The 15619-nt window shown below is 43.7% G+C and overlaps 1 protein-coding gene across 1 annotated transcript in view; it reads left to right on the top strand.

The window, feature by feature from the left end:
- The window catches only part of OTOG (otogelin), a 1016637-nt gene that overhangs the window by 948799 nt on the left and 52219 nt on the right, over window positions 1–15619 (top strand). The gene's annotated exons all lie outside the window — the stretch shown is intronic.

The following is a 15619-nucleotide window of genomic DNA, read 5'->3' as shown; positions in this document are numbered from 1 at the left end:
ACATTTGGCACTTTCCGAGGAGGAGGCGAAAGAGCTAGAGGCAGAGTCAGCAATGAAAGCCAATACTTGTTCCTGCTGCTCCGGCTTCAAAAGTGGTTTTCCTACTCCCAGAAAAGAGAGCGTTCGAGGCCTTGTGTAGCCAGACAAGGAACCTGGCTCAACAACTCGAGACTTAGGTGCTGTACTGCTTTTACCACGACCACCTGATGCTCCACCACCACTACCATCATTACCAGCTGACAATGACCGCCCACGGCCACGACCTCTTCCACTAGACTTCCTCATTGCTTGCAAAACGTAACCAAAGTAACACTATTTGTTACTGTAAAACAACTTATAAGGTGAACTCAAACTTCTGTAGGATATATATATACCTTTATAGGTGCCTGACACTCAGAAAATCAGGCCCAATGTTACACACTAGGTTGTCTGTGGCCCAATAATTTGAGACAGATGGCACACACAGGCCCAGCACTCAAGCAGAAATGCCAATCTTAATCTCCCACTATTTTTTTTTTTTTTCTGGGAGAATTTACCCAAAAAAAAGGCCCAGTATTACACAGTGTTTTCGGTGCCACACAATGAGAGAGAGATGCCACACACAGCAATGGCACGGAGGCAGACTTGCCAATATTTATCTCCCACTAATTTTTTTTGGGGAAAAGGGAGAATTTAGGGAAAAAAAAAAAGGACAAGTATTACACAGTGTTTTCAGTGCCACACAATGAGAGAGAGATGCCACACACAGCAATGGCACGGAGTCAGACTTGACAATATTTATCTCCCACTAATTTTTTTTTGGGAAAAGGGAGAATTTAGGAAAAAAAAAAAAAAAAGGACAAGTATTACACAGTGTTTTCAGTGCCACACAATGAGAGAGAGATGCCACACACAGCAATGGCACGGAGGCAGACTTGACAATATTTATCTCCCACTATTTTTTTTTTGGGAAAGGGGAGAATTTAGAAAAAAAAAAAAAAAAAAAAGGCCAAGTATTACACAGTGTTTTCGGTGCCACACAATGAGAGAGAGATGCCACTTACAGCAATGGCACGGAGGCAGACTTGACAATATTTATCTCCCACTAATTTTTTTTTGGAAAAGGGAGAATTTAGGAAAAAAAAAAAAAAAGGCCAAGTATTACACAGTGTTTTCAGTGCCACACAATGAGAGAGAGATGCCACACACAGCAATGGCACGGAGTCAGACTTGACAATATTTATCTCCCACTAATTTTTTTTTGGGAAAAGGGAGAATTTAGAAAAAAAAAAAAAAAAAAGGACAAGTATTACACAGTGTTTTCGGTGCCACACAATGAGAGAGAGATGCCACACACAGCAATGGCACGGAGGCAGACTTGCCAATATTTATCTCCCTGCAGTTATCTCAGGAAAGTATGGCAGGCAGCTGAAAAGGACTGCTGCACACAAAAGTGTGGACAAACACACAAGATAGCTGTGCAGAAAGGAAGGAAAAACAGGATTTGTGCTTTGAAAAAAGCAGTTGGTTTACACAGCGGCGCACACACAAAGCAACGCAGCTATCAGGGAGCCTTCTAGGGCAGCCCAATGAGCGACAGCGCTGAAGAAAAAAAAATGTAGCTTCCACTGTCCTGCAAACAAAAGGTGGTATTGGACAGTGGAAATCGCTACAGCACAAGCGGTTTGTGGCTTTATGGACCCTGCCTATCACTATCCCTGCTTCCGAAGAAGCTGCAGCAACCTCTCCCTACGCTCAGATCAGCAGCAGTAAGATGGCGGTCGGCGGGAACGCCCCTTTATAGCCCCTGTGACGCCGCAGAAAGCAAGCCAATCACTGCAATGCCCTTCTCTAAGATGGTGGGGACTGAGATCTATGTCATCACGCTGCCCACACTCTGCGTCCACCTTCATTGGCTGAGAAATGGCGCTTTTAGCGTCATTGAAACGCGACTTTGGTGCGAAAGTCGCGTACCGCATGGCAGACCCCACACAGGGATCGGCTCGGTTTCATGAGACGCCGACTTTGCCAAAAGTCGGCGACTTATGAAAATGAACGATCCGTTTCGCTCAACCCTAGTCGCAGCCTCTGTCTGTCATGGAACCCAAGTCGCTGATTGGTCTCGCCAGCTGCCTGTCATGGCTGCCGCGACCAATCAGCGACGGCCACAGTCCGATTAGTCCCTCCCTACTCCCCTGCAGTCAGTGGCCGGCGCCCGCTCCATACTCCCCGCAGTCTCGGCTCACACAGGGTTAATGCCAGCGGTAACGGACCGCGTTATTTCTCACTCTGTTACCGCCGCTATTAACCCTGTGTGACCAAGTTTTTTACTATTGACGCAGCCTATGCAGCGTCAATAGTAAAAACATCTAATGTTAAAAATAATTAAAAAATAAAAAATCATTATATACTCACCTTCCGCCGCCTTTCCCGCTCCTCGCGACGCTCCAGTGACCGGTCCATGCAAGCGGCAGGTTACGGTGGCAAGGATGGTCTGCGAGAAGGACCTGCCATGTCATGTGACCGCGACGTCATCACACCCTGGGACCGGAAGCTGCTGCCTGCAGAACTACAAGGGTACCCTCGGAAGGTGAGTATATGTTTATTTTTTAACCTGTGACATACGTGGCTGGGCAATATACTACGTGGCTCTGTGCTGTATACTACGTGGCTCTGTGCTGTATACTATGTCACTGGGCATTATACTACGTAACTGGGCAATATACTACGTAACTGGGCAATATACTACGTGGCTGGGCAATATACTACGTGGCTGAGCAATATACTACGTAACTGGGCAATATACTATGTGGCTCTGTGCTGTATACTGCGTCACTGGGCAATATACTACGTGGCTCTGTGCTGTATACTACGTAACTGGGCAATATACTACGTGGCTCTGTGCTGTATACTATGTCACTGGGCATTATACTACGTAACTGGGCAATATACTACGTAGCTGGCCAATATACTACGTGGCTGGGCAATATACTAAGTGGCTCTGTGCTGTATACTACGCTGCTGTGCAATATACTACATAACTGGGCAATATACTACGTGGCTCTGTGCTGTATACTACGTCACTGGGCAATATACTACGTAACTGGGCAATATACTACGTGGCTGGGCAATATACTACGTGGCTCTGTGCTGTATACTACGTCGCTGGGCAATATACTACGTAACTGGGCAATATACTACGTGACTGGGCAATATACTACGTGGCTGGGAAATATACTACGTGGCTCTGTGCTGTATACTACGTCACTGGACAATATACTACGTAACTGGGCAATATACTACGTGGCTCTGCTGTATACTACGTAACTGGGCAATATACTACGTGGCTGGGCAATATACTATGTGGCTGAGCAATATACTACGTAACTGGGCAATATACTATGTGGCTCTGTGCTGTATACTGCGTCACTGGGCAATATACTACGTGGCTCTGTGCTGTATACTACGTAACTGGGCAATATACTACGTGGCTCTGTGCTGTATACTATGTCACTGGGCATTATACTACGTAACTGGGCAATATACTACGTAGCTGGCCAATATACTACGTGGCTGGGCAATATACTAAGTGGCTCTGTGCTGTATACTACGCTGCTGTGCAATATACTACATAACTGGGCAATATACTACGTGGCTCTGTGCTGTATACTACGTCACTGGGCAATATACTACGTAACTGGGCAATATACGTGACTGGGCAATATACTACGTGGCTGGGCAATATACTACGTGGCTCTGTGCTGTATACTACGTCACTGGGCAATATACTACGTAACTGGGCAATATACTACGTGACTGGGCAATATACTACGTGGCTGGGAAATATACTACGTGGCTCTGTGCTGTATACTACGTCACTGGACAATATACTACGTAACTGGGCAATATACTACGTGGCTCTGCTGTATACTACGTAACTGGGCAATATACTACGTGGCTGGGCAATATACTACGTGGCTGAGCAATATACTACGTAACTGGGCAATATACTATGAGGCTCTGTGCTGTATACTGCATCACTGGGCAATATACTACGTGGCTCTGTGCTGTATACTACGTAACTGGGCAATATACTACGTGGCTCTGTGCTGTATACTACGTCTCTGTGCTATATACTACGTGGCTGGGCAATATACTACATCAGTGGGCAATATACTACGTGGCTGGGGAATATAATACGTGGGCTGTGCAGTGTACTATGTGGGCTGTGCAATATACTACGTGGACACGCATATTCTAGAGTACCCGATGCGTTAGAATCGGGCCACCATATCTAGTATATATATGTATATATATATATATATATATATATATATATATATATATATATATATAGTAGCATAGCGACTGGTCATGTGAATGATGGATGGTATGTATCGCAGAGGTGGGTGGCCCTGTGATGGAAGCCTGGGTATGTTTTGCTCAAGCAGATCTACTGCTGAGGGATTTGTTTACATTGGGAAGGCTTCCAGGTGATTGGAGAGATGGGTGGGTTCAGTCACCTACAAACCCAGCCAAAGAGGCGTGTCTGAACACGTAAGATGGTTTTGTGTGTAAGGACCTGTGGTGATGTCACGCTCACCTGACTAGCCATGTGACAGGTACCTGGGTGTGGTTACACCTATGTAAGGGAGGTGTGTGTAGCACATGGTAAGAGTGAGTGAGTGAGTGTCTGTCAGGGTGGACACACTTCCGTGTGTCCTGGCAGGACACTGCAGAATGGCCTGTGTGTTGGATGGCTCCAAGTGGGGACGTCCTGGAAGCACACAGAGACCATTCCAGGCTGGAGAGCCTGCGTGCTGGACATAGCACGGACGGTTGGTGTTGGAGACTCCTGGGAGTGGAGTCGTCCTGGAAGCACCTGGAGACCGTAGACCTGGACGGTCTGTGTTGAGGACCTGGGACTGACCTGAAGTCAGTGTAAGGAGTGGAACTTCTGAGAGGTAACCCCGGACAACGGGATTCTAATATACAGCAGAGAAGCCTATCTGCTACGTGAACTGTCTAATGTTTCATGGCTGTAATGAAATCGACTGTACCCTGTCTGGTTTATGCGGAGTTTGGATAAACCATAAAGACTGATATGTGTGAGATATCGTGCCTGAAGTGTTTATCCTGCTGCCAAGCGAGTATCCCCGAGACCCGTAGAGGGTGAAACGCTACTATATATATATATATATATATATATATATATATATATATATATATATATATATATATGTGTGTGTGTGTGTATATATATATATATATATATATATATATATATATATATATATATATATAACAAGTATGAGAAATTCACATATGTGAAACCAAGAATGAAAATCCTTGGAAAAGTTACAGTGTAACAAAAACCCTCATAAGCGAAGTGCAAGCACATGGAAGAGAAAACAAAGTATATAAGCCAGCCACAAATACCAACCGATATGACACACCGCTGCCCCTGCTGATACCACTCCGTGGCACGTTTCGCTACCGCTTTGTCAGGGAGTTTTTTTTCTATTTTTTTCTAATCAGGAACATGTCCGTGTAGTATTACAAAGATTGAGAGAAAATTCTTTGTTTGCAAAAATTGAGAAATTTATTTTTTCTATTCAGGAGTTTTAATTTCTGGGATACATTTTATCTGCTAATGGGTTTAAAATGGATCTTGGGAAGGTGCAACCTATAATAGATTGGGTTCAACCTCGTTACTAAAATTGTTGCAACATTTTCTAGGATTTGCCAACTATTATAGGAAAATCATTAAAGGGAACCTGTCACCCCCAAAATCGAAGGTGAGCTAAGTTCACCAGCATCAGGGGCTTATCTCCAGCATTCTGTAATGCTGTAGATAAGCCCCCGATGCATCCTGAAAGATGAGAAAAAAAGGTTAGATTATACTCACCCAGGGGCGGTCCCACTGTGGTCCGGTCCGATGGGCGTCACGGTCCGGTCCGGGGCCTCCCATCTTCTCACGATGATGTCCTCTTCTTACATTCACGTTGCAGCTCCGGCGCAGGTGTACTTTATTTGCCCTGTTGAGAGCAGAGCAAAGTACTGCAGTGCGCAGGTGCTGGGCCTCTCTGACCTTTCCCAGCTCCTGTGCACTGCAGTACTTTGCTCTGCCCTCAACAGGGCAGACAAAGTACGCCTGCGCCGGAGCCGCAGCATGAAGACAAGAAGAGGACGTCATCGTAAGAAGATGGGAGGCCCCGGACCGGACTGCGATGCCCATCGTAACGGGACCACCTCTGGATGAGTATAATCTAACCTCTTTTTCTTATCTTTCAGGATACATCGGGGGCTTATCTACAGCATTACAGAATTCTATAGATAAGCCCCTGATGCTGGTGGGCTTGGCTCACCTTCGATTTTGGGGGTGAAAGGTTTCCTTTAAGGGGTTTTCACAGACCTCACACGTAAGAGGGCGAATCTTAAGGTTTGGACACCAGATGCTATTGGGCTTTTGAAAAGATGTTTTATGCCTGCTCCTGTTCTAATCCAATGCAATCTTCAGGAAGAATTCACTGTGGAGATGGATACTTCAGGGGTTGGGGTAAGGGCTGTTTTATCTCAGGGGCCCAAAACTCTGACTAATTTGCAGCCATGTGCATTTTTCTCAAAAAAATTTTCATCTGCTGAAAGAAATTATGATGTTGATAATCGTGAGTTACTCGCTGTGAAATTAGCCTTTTAGGTATGGAGGCATTTTTTGGAGGGGGCTATTTATCAAATCACTGTGGTCACAGACCATAAGAATTTAGCTTGCATTGAATGAGCTTAACAATTAACTCCCAGACAGACCAGATAGTCCTTATTTTTCTCCAGATTCAAGTTCTCTATAACATTCAGGCCGGGGTCCAAGAATGTGAAAGCTGACACAGTCATGCAGTTTTGATTCAGTTTAGCCTCCAGAACCTCCATTCTCCCTAAGAGCATTGGATTTTCTGTGGTATTCTCAGAGTTGAAAGCGGAGTTCTGTAAAACTCAGTCATTGGCCCCCTTTGCCATTCCAGGGTCCAAGCTATTTGTACCTGTGTACTTAAGATTGCGCTTGTAACGGGGTCTGCTGTGCTGTAGTACCTCTTTAGGTATCACCCCGTGTTTCAGGAGGTCCACTCTGCCTTGGCTGGCTTCTGAATGAAGGACGCTGGCTGGAATTCCTTGGTTACATGGGTGCATGTAAAATCTCACTGCTTCTCCACGTATTTCCAGTCTAACAACACTTTATTCACAGCACACAGAATATATAACACAGATACAGAGGGCAGGCCAATAGAAAAACAGCAGGCCAGACATACATTACAATAGCCGCAGGTGGCCGGAGCCTGCCGATATTTACTGTGGGAATTACAAAGGTGGGGGAGGTCAGAAGGAGAATATCTTGTCCAGGGGCGCAGCCTGTGGACTGATGCATTTCACATGGAACCTATTATACATACATATACTGCATAACATATTCTTGGTGCTGGGGGGTTCTGTAACAGCGCTCATTACAGGAGTTTCATGATTCTGTCTTGAGTGGTCATCCTGGGGTCACAGGTACACAGAAAGCTATTTCCTGACTATTTTGGTGGCCGTTTATAAGCAATGATAATAAAGATTTTGTATCCACTTGTGAAGTCTGTGTGTGCTGTTAAGTTTGACATGACGGTCGGCCGGGGAATTGGCTCCATTGTCAATTCCGGAAAGACCATTAACTCATCTGTCCATGGATTTCATCATGCTGATGTTGCATGGAATTCCTCTTAATATTGGGTCTGAGAGGGGAATACAATTTGTCTTCAAATTCTGGAGAGCTTTTTTTTAAGAAAATATGGATTGGCTTATCATTTTCCTCTGCCTACCACCCTGAAACCAACGATGAGATAGAAAAAAGTAAATCTTTGGAGCAAATTTTGAGGTATTTTTTGTGACTTAACAGGACTGGTATCATCCCTACCTCTGGCTGAGTTTGCCTTTAACAGTCGGGTCAATCAACCCACTTCAACCTCACCGTGTTTCTGTAGTTTTCATCTCCATTTGGTGAGTGTTTCGGGATATGTTCTGGGTGGAGTTCACCATACAGAAATTCGAAGATTTCTGGAAGGAGGTTCAGAAGAATATTGGGTGGCCCAAGTTCACCAAAAACAGAAGGCTGATATACGGCATTAGGTGGTTTCCATTTTTAAAGTAGTTGATAAGGTTTGGCTGTCATCCAGAAACATTAAACTTAATGTACCGTTGGCAAAGTTGGGTCCGAAATGTATCAGTCCCTATGAGATTATGGAAGTGGTCAATCTGGTGGCCTTTGGGTTGAAGCTTCCTCCATCTGTAATGTCTTCAATAGATCCCTGTTGAAGAAGTTTGTCCCTCGGTGGTGTCACCCTTATCCCCGCCGGTTGCAGTCAATGACAGTTTAGAGTATGAGGTGCAGAGAGTTGTGGATTCTCGAAAGGTCCAAAATTCCCTCCATTTATTGGAAGGGTTACAGACCGTGGGAAAAATTCTTGGTTCCAGGCCAAGATGTGAAGGCTAATCACCTGGTCAGGGCCTTACATTCTAGGTTTCCTGTGAAGCCCTGGGGGGGCAGTGGCCCCCCTGGAAGAGGCAGTACTGTCACAATTCCTCCTCTCAGTGTGGTGAGTGGCAGCTCAGCCATCCAATAGGGGTATGATGAGTTGTCAGTATTGTGATAGACAGTTTGACCATCCAATCTGAGTCATGGGCATGTTGAGCTGTCAGTGTGGTGAGTGACAGTCCAGTCGCTCATCCAGGGCCGGGGCGTGCTTGGCTTCATACAGGTGTCTTATGTTCAGAACAATTCCCAGACTATTTAGTTACATAGTTACATAGTTACATAGTTATTAAGGTTGAAGGAAGACTGTAAGTCCATCTAGTTCAACCCATAGCCTAACATGCCCTAACATGTTGATCCAGAGGAAGGCAAAAAAAACCCATGTGGCAAAGAGTAACTCCACCATGGGGAAAAAAAATTCCTTCCCGACTCCACATACGGCAATCAGACTACTTCCCTGGATCAATGCCTTATCAAAGAATCTAGTGTATATACCCTGTAACATTATACTTTTCCAGAAAGGTATCCAGTCCCCTCTTAAATTTAATTAATGAATCACTCATTACAACATCATACGGCAGAGAGTTCCATAGTCTCACTGCTCTTACAGTAAAGAATCCGCGTCTGTTATTATGCTTAAACCTTCTTTCCTCCAGACGCAGAGGATGCCCCCTTGTCCCTGTCACCGGTCTATGATTAAAAAGATCATCAGAAAGGTCTTTGTACTGTCCCCTCATATATTTATACATTAAAATAAGATCACCCCTTAGTCTTCGTTTTTCCAAACTAAATAGCCCCAAGTGTAATAACCTATCTTGGTATTGCAGACCCCCAGTCCTCTAATAACCTTGGTCGCTCTTCTCTGCACCCGCTCCAGTTCAGCTATGTCTTTCTTATACACCGGAGACCAGAACTGTGCACAGTATTCTAAGTGTGGTCGAACTAGTGACTTGTATAGAGGTAAAATTATGTTCTCCTCATGAGCATCTATGCCTCTTTTAATACATCCAATTATTTTATTTGCCTTTGTAGCAGCTGCCTGACACTGGCCACTGAATATGAGTTTGTCATCCACCCATATACCCAGGTCTTTTTCATTGACGGTTTTGCCCAGAGTTTTAGAATTAAGCACATAGTTATACATCTTACTACTTCTACCCAAGTGCATGACCTTACATTTATCCCCATTAAAGCTCATTTGCCATTTATCAGCCCAAGCTTCTAGTTTACATAAATCATCCTGTAATATAAAATTGTCCTCCCCTGTATTGATTACCCTGCAGAGTTTAGTGTCATCTGCAAATATTGAAATTCTACTCTGAATGCCCCCTACAAGGTCATTAATAAATATGTTAAAAAGAAGAGGGCCCAATACTGACCCCTGTGGTACCCCACTGCTAACCGCAACCCAGTCCGAGTGTGCTCCATTAATAACCACTTTCTGCCTCTTGTCTCTGTCAGCTGTAGCTTTGTTCTGTGAGGTGTGTACTTTGCTATGTGTATGATTCTCTGGTCTTGTTGCCGGACCTAGGATTTGTTGGGTCTACTCCTGTGGATTATGCATTTTGCTCTTGGGGCCCTCTGACCTCAGGTAGCTGACCCCAGACTTGGCCTCTGACTATCCATTTGTCTTATCCCCATATCTTATCGTACTCTCCGAGTATTTTGTCCTCTGTACTATTAGCCCTCCTGGTATTTGACCTCAGATCTCCTGACTACACTGTCTTATGGCTTGTCTGTGAGTAGTGACTCAGTGTCACATTAACATTTTAAACTGTGGATAGAATATCTGGAGACACATAGGACAAATCTATCCTAGAAAAAGACTTATGTATACCCGAATAATGAGAAAACCCCTGTTTTTTTGGCATACTTCCAATTCCATAATTCAGTTAATTGAAGAGCTGAACACCAGGCATTTAAATTTCTGGAAGCCATATCTGGACAACCTGTATGGTCAATAGTGGCATCAGTGGCTGCATTAAAATCACCCAGGCACTTATACATTTGGAATTAAGCCTTCTCACATTCCAGCTCAGCACAGGAAGAGTCATCATCTCAAAACATCGAAAATATATCTGATCCAGAAATTACCATAGTCTGAGTGAGGGACAGGAGGAAAATTGGGCGAGCAACCAAAGCAATCACCTTACGCACAACTAATACACCTCATATCATATAGAAAACCAGGCATAACTATCAAAAATAACACTCCTCAACAACAAGGAATATCATCATATTATTCCTCCCGTAGCCTATCTAACACTAATTAAGTGTAGAACTACATTCTTTCAGCAAAAGCTGAGAACATACTGTACATGCAAACATGTGCTGAAGACCCAAATCCCCGTGACCCTGGAAATTAAGGTAAAAAAAAACATTAGAGTAACTAGGATTTTGTACAATAGACGTGGTCAATCCACCCACTGGATCTCTTTAGAATGAATAGGAGTCCACATATCCATAGGTATAGAAGCAGGAATGGTGGGAACTCTCCCACCCTCCTCAATCATTCACGCATTGTGTATGAGGGGCAGCTTTAACCCACACCATAATGTTGGTAGAAGATGTGAGAAACCAGGTTGATTGCCCATCTACTCCTCTTAGCTTTGCAGGGAATGTCAGAGTATTCACACCCCTTCTTTCGCAGCTTTGCACGAACATCGGCAAATTGTTTACGTTGTTTTCTGACAGCAATTGAAAAGGAGACTCCACTGTTGTTGTATAGCACCTCACCCTTCGGCCGGATAGCCCTGAGTATGGTATCTTTACCACGTGTGAGATAGCGCTCCCTGAGTGTGTTAGGGGACATTCGCTTGGCAACGGGATTACGGCACACAGGAACAGTTTCTCACAAAAAGTCTATTTGGTTTATTTACTCAGCATAAACCGCATAACGTAAAGTCCATTTCATTACATCCATGAACATATCATAACCACCAGTCTGTTCGTGTAGCAGATAAACCTCTCTGCTGTTTCTTACAACCCCCCTTGTCTGAGGTTACCTTCCAGGAGCTCCGCTTCCTACGCTGACTCCTTGTCAGTCCTGGCTTTCAGGGAAACTGCCTCACTAGGATCACTGTCCCGTATGATGACTTGCCCACCAGGCCAACCGACAGTTCTAGACCCTCAGAAGGACGGTAGCTCCCCCAATAGAGTGCCGTCACAGACTCTGCCAGTTACATGGACTCACTACGTGCTATTCAGGAGCTTCCAACACAGACCATCCAGGTCCACGGTCTCTCCATGTGCTCTTCAGGAAGTCTCCAATTCCCGGAGCTTCCAACACAGACCTGACCTCTTTGAAGACCTTACAACTTAGACCATGTGACCCAAACCATAGTCACATTATGTAGCTGTAACCACCCCCATAGGTGGGAGGTGTGTGGTTAGTCATTCCCACCCAGCTCTCTGACTAACCCTGTAAGCCCCCCTATTATAAAGTAAACAAACACTTGTGGAACTACAAGTCCCAGATCAACATTTTGAGCTTACAGCGCAGAGGACCTCCTCTTATGCAACACATACTGGCCATTCACAACAACACCAGTCACTGTCTCACACACGGTAATGCAATAGTCGGGCCAATAATGGCCTATCTGCTCTCTCCATGGTGAAGAACGCCAAGAAGATCTTCACACTCAACAGAGCTTTCAGCCAGTTTTCAATAAAAGCATCAGCCCTTCAGTTTTCTCCAGCAGGTCTTCTATCCTGATGTTATTTCTTGATAGCTGATTTTCAAGATCATCTTCTCTTTCATTGGAATTATTAATCTGTTTCTTCAGTTCTGCAATTTGAGCTTACATAGTCCTCTGAATATCCTCTACATCTGAAATTCTGTTCCCCGCCGGTGATGTGCGCTCCCTAATTTTCTGTAGATCGTGCTTCAAAATCACAAAGACCTCCCAGAGTTCATAATTTTAGTTACCATCATGGCTTGGCAGGGGTTAATAGCTGACAGAAATTTATGGTCAATGCTTGAAGAGGAGCAGGAGGATCTTTGAGGCTGCGCTTGAGGAGAAGTTAGAAATCCATCATCTGCAACCAGCAAGAGGTTTGGTGTGGACCCTTGTGAGGGATATGTATCGGTGCGCAGGGCTGCAGTGGAGGAGTTATCCGCAGCATTAACTTTGGGGATAACCAGCATAAGGCCATGTTCACACCTTCAGTATTTGGTCAGTATTTTACGTTAGTATTTGTAACTAAGAGACGAACAATCAGAGGAAAAGTCTAATCGAAACATCTTCTGTATTTGTCACCCACTGCTGGTTTCGGCTACAGATACTGATGGAAAATGCTGACGTGTGAATGTGGCCTTACAGTCAATATCTGATGAAGGACAGGGCTCATCACATTGGGACAATTTCTCCTTAGTCCCATCCTTGTACATGCCGTAACAATGTCAGCTGTCTCTCTGAATTAACTAATAAAAGCAGAAACCAACTTCAGGGAAAAATGCAGGTATTATGCTAGAAATGAACACGGCCTAAATGCTCAAGTAAAATGGATTTGATTTCACGAGAACGGCACCCTTGCTCTTGTACTGTGCATTTTTTATCTATAGGCTTTTGTGTAGAACTGGAAAAAAAGGCATGTAAAAAGAAATTTGCATTTTTAAGTACTGAATCAAAGCCTTTCAGGACTATTAAAGCCAAATTAAAAACGCTGCTTCACTTCTGTACCAAAAGGCATCAAATAATGGGAAAGGCATAAAGAACACAGCAACCATGCAATAATCAGAGAAGATTATTATATCATGTGGTGAGGATACCTTCAGAAAATGTGCTGAAAAAAATGCAGCATTCATCCTATAGTTACGTCCATATACAGTATATTTGGACAGAGACAACATTTTGGTTATAGACATTACCACAATGAATTTTAAACAAAACAATTCAGATGCAGTTGAAGTTCAGACTTTCAGCTTTCATTTGAGGGGATCCACATTAAATTTGGATGAAGGGTTTAGGAGTTTCAGCTCCTTAACATGTGCCACCCTGTTTTTAAAGGGACCAAAAGTAATTGGACAATTGACTCCAAGGCTATTTCATGGACAGGTGTGGGCAATCCCTTCGTTATGTCATTCTCAATTAAGCAGATAAGAGGCCTGGAGTTGATTTGAGGTGTGGTGCTTGCATTTGGAAGGTTTTGCTGTGAAGTAAACATGCGGTAAAGGAGCTCTCCGTGCAGGTGAAACAAGCCATCCTTAAGCTGCGAAAACAGAAAAAAAACCATCCGAGAAATTGCTACATTATTAGGAGTGGCAAAATCTACAGTTTGGTACATCCTGAGAAAGAAAGAAAGCACTGGTGAACTCATCAATGCAAAAAGACCTGGGCGCCCACGGAAGACAACAGTGGTGGATGATCGCAGAATAATCTCCATGGTGAAGAGAAACCTCTTCACAACAGCCAACCAAGTGACCAACACTCTCCAGGAGGTCGGCGTATCAATATCCAAATCTACCATAAAGAGAAGACTGCATGAAAGTAACTACAGAGGGTTCACTGCACGGTGCAGCCACTCATAAGCATCAAGAAGAAAAAGGCTAAAAACATCTAAAAAAGCCAGCACAGGTCTGGAAGAACATTCTTTGGACAGATGAAACCAAGATCAACCTCTACCAGAATGATGGAAAGAGAAAAGTATGGCGAAGGCGTGGTACAGCTCATGATCCAAAGCATACCACATCATCTGTAACCACGGCGGAGGCAGTGTGATGGCTTGGGCATGCATGGCTGCCAGTGGCACTGGGTCACTAGTGTTTATGGATGATGTGACACAGGAATGAATTCTGAGGTCTTCAGAGCCGCCATACTGTGTGCTCAGATCCAGCCAAATGCAGCCAAACTGATTGGTCGTCGTTTCATACTACAGATGGACAATGACCCAAAACATGAAGCCAAAGCAACCCAGGAGTTTATTAAAGCAAAGAAGTGGAATATTCTTGAATGGCCAAGTCAGTCACCTGATCTCAACCCAATTGAGCAGCATTTCACTGGTTAAAGACTAAACTTCAGACAGAAAGGCCACAAACAAACAGCAACTGAAAACCACTGCAGTGAAGGCCTGGCTGAGCATCAAAAGGGAGGAAACACAGTGTCTGGTGATGTCCATGAGTTCAAGACTTAAGGCAGTCATTGCCAACAAAGGGTTTTCAACCAAGTACTAGAAATGAACATTTTAAAATTATTGAATCTGTCCAATTACTTTTGGTCCCTTTAAAAACAGGGTGGCACATGTTAAGGAGCTGAAACCCCCAAACCCTTCATCCAATTTTAATGTGGATACCCTCAAATGAAAGCTGAAAGTCTGAACTTCAACTGCATCTGAATTGTTTTGTTTAAAATTCATTGTGGTAATGTCTATAACCAAAATTAGAAAAACGTTGTCTCTGTACAAATATATATGGACGTAACTGTATGTGTGAACATAGCCTCAGTGTTACATTTTATTATATTTTTTATGGATTTAATGGAGAAACAAAACCCAATCACTCCATTTTCTTACACAATTCACTGATCATTGTAAATAATGTGATAGCTGTGTTGTGCGGGTCGTTACAATTACAGGGACATCAACTATGTCTGTTATTTGCTGATTTGTGATATTTTTTAAAACACATAAGAAAATGACATACGGTAATTGTTTTAATCTCTTTTATTAAATATTAACAATGTTATAAGAAGAAAACATTCTCACATTTACTCTCCCTCTAGAATTCAAGGACATTGAGATACACTACTATGTACAGATATGTCTCTACGTACCAGTGTCATTTGACTGTGGGCTCAGAGCCTGCACTGTAGCTTCAAGTACACAACATTCTCCCAGTGACATCACTGGAACCTGTGGCTCGTAGGTTTAGCTGTTACCTACAATGATGCAGGTAATGGGTTCAATTCCTGGGAGACTCCACCAAAAAGATAAAATCACGTTTGTAATTGTTTTTCATTATTTTTAGTAGTTTTATAGGAACAAAAAAATCTGACGTTTTCTTCACCTCTAGAATACAGGGACATAGAGATACATCTGTAGTTAGCAGTGTATTTCTACATACGACTAATCTGCCTGTGAAGT

The sequence above is a fragment of the Ranitomeya variabilis genome, chromosome 2 (genome assembly GCF_051348905.1).
Source record: "Ranitomeya variabilis isolate aRanVar5 chromosome 2, aRanVar5.hap1, whole genome shotgun sequence".
Classification (NCBI taxonomy): domain Eukaryota; kingdom Metazoa; phylum Chordata; class Amphibia; order Anura; family Dendrobatidae; genus Ranitomeya; species Ranitomeya variabilis.
This window is presented reverse-complemented; position numbering and strand designations above follow the sequence as displayed.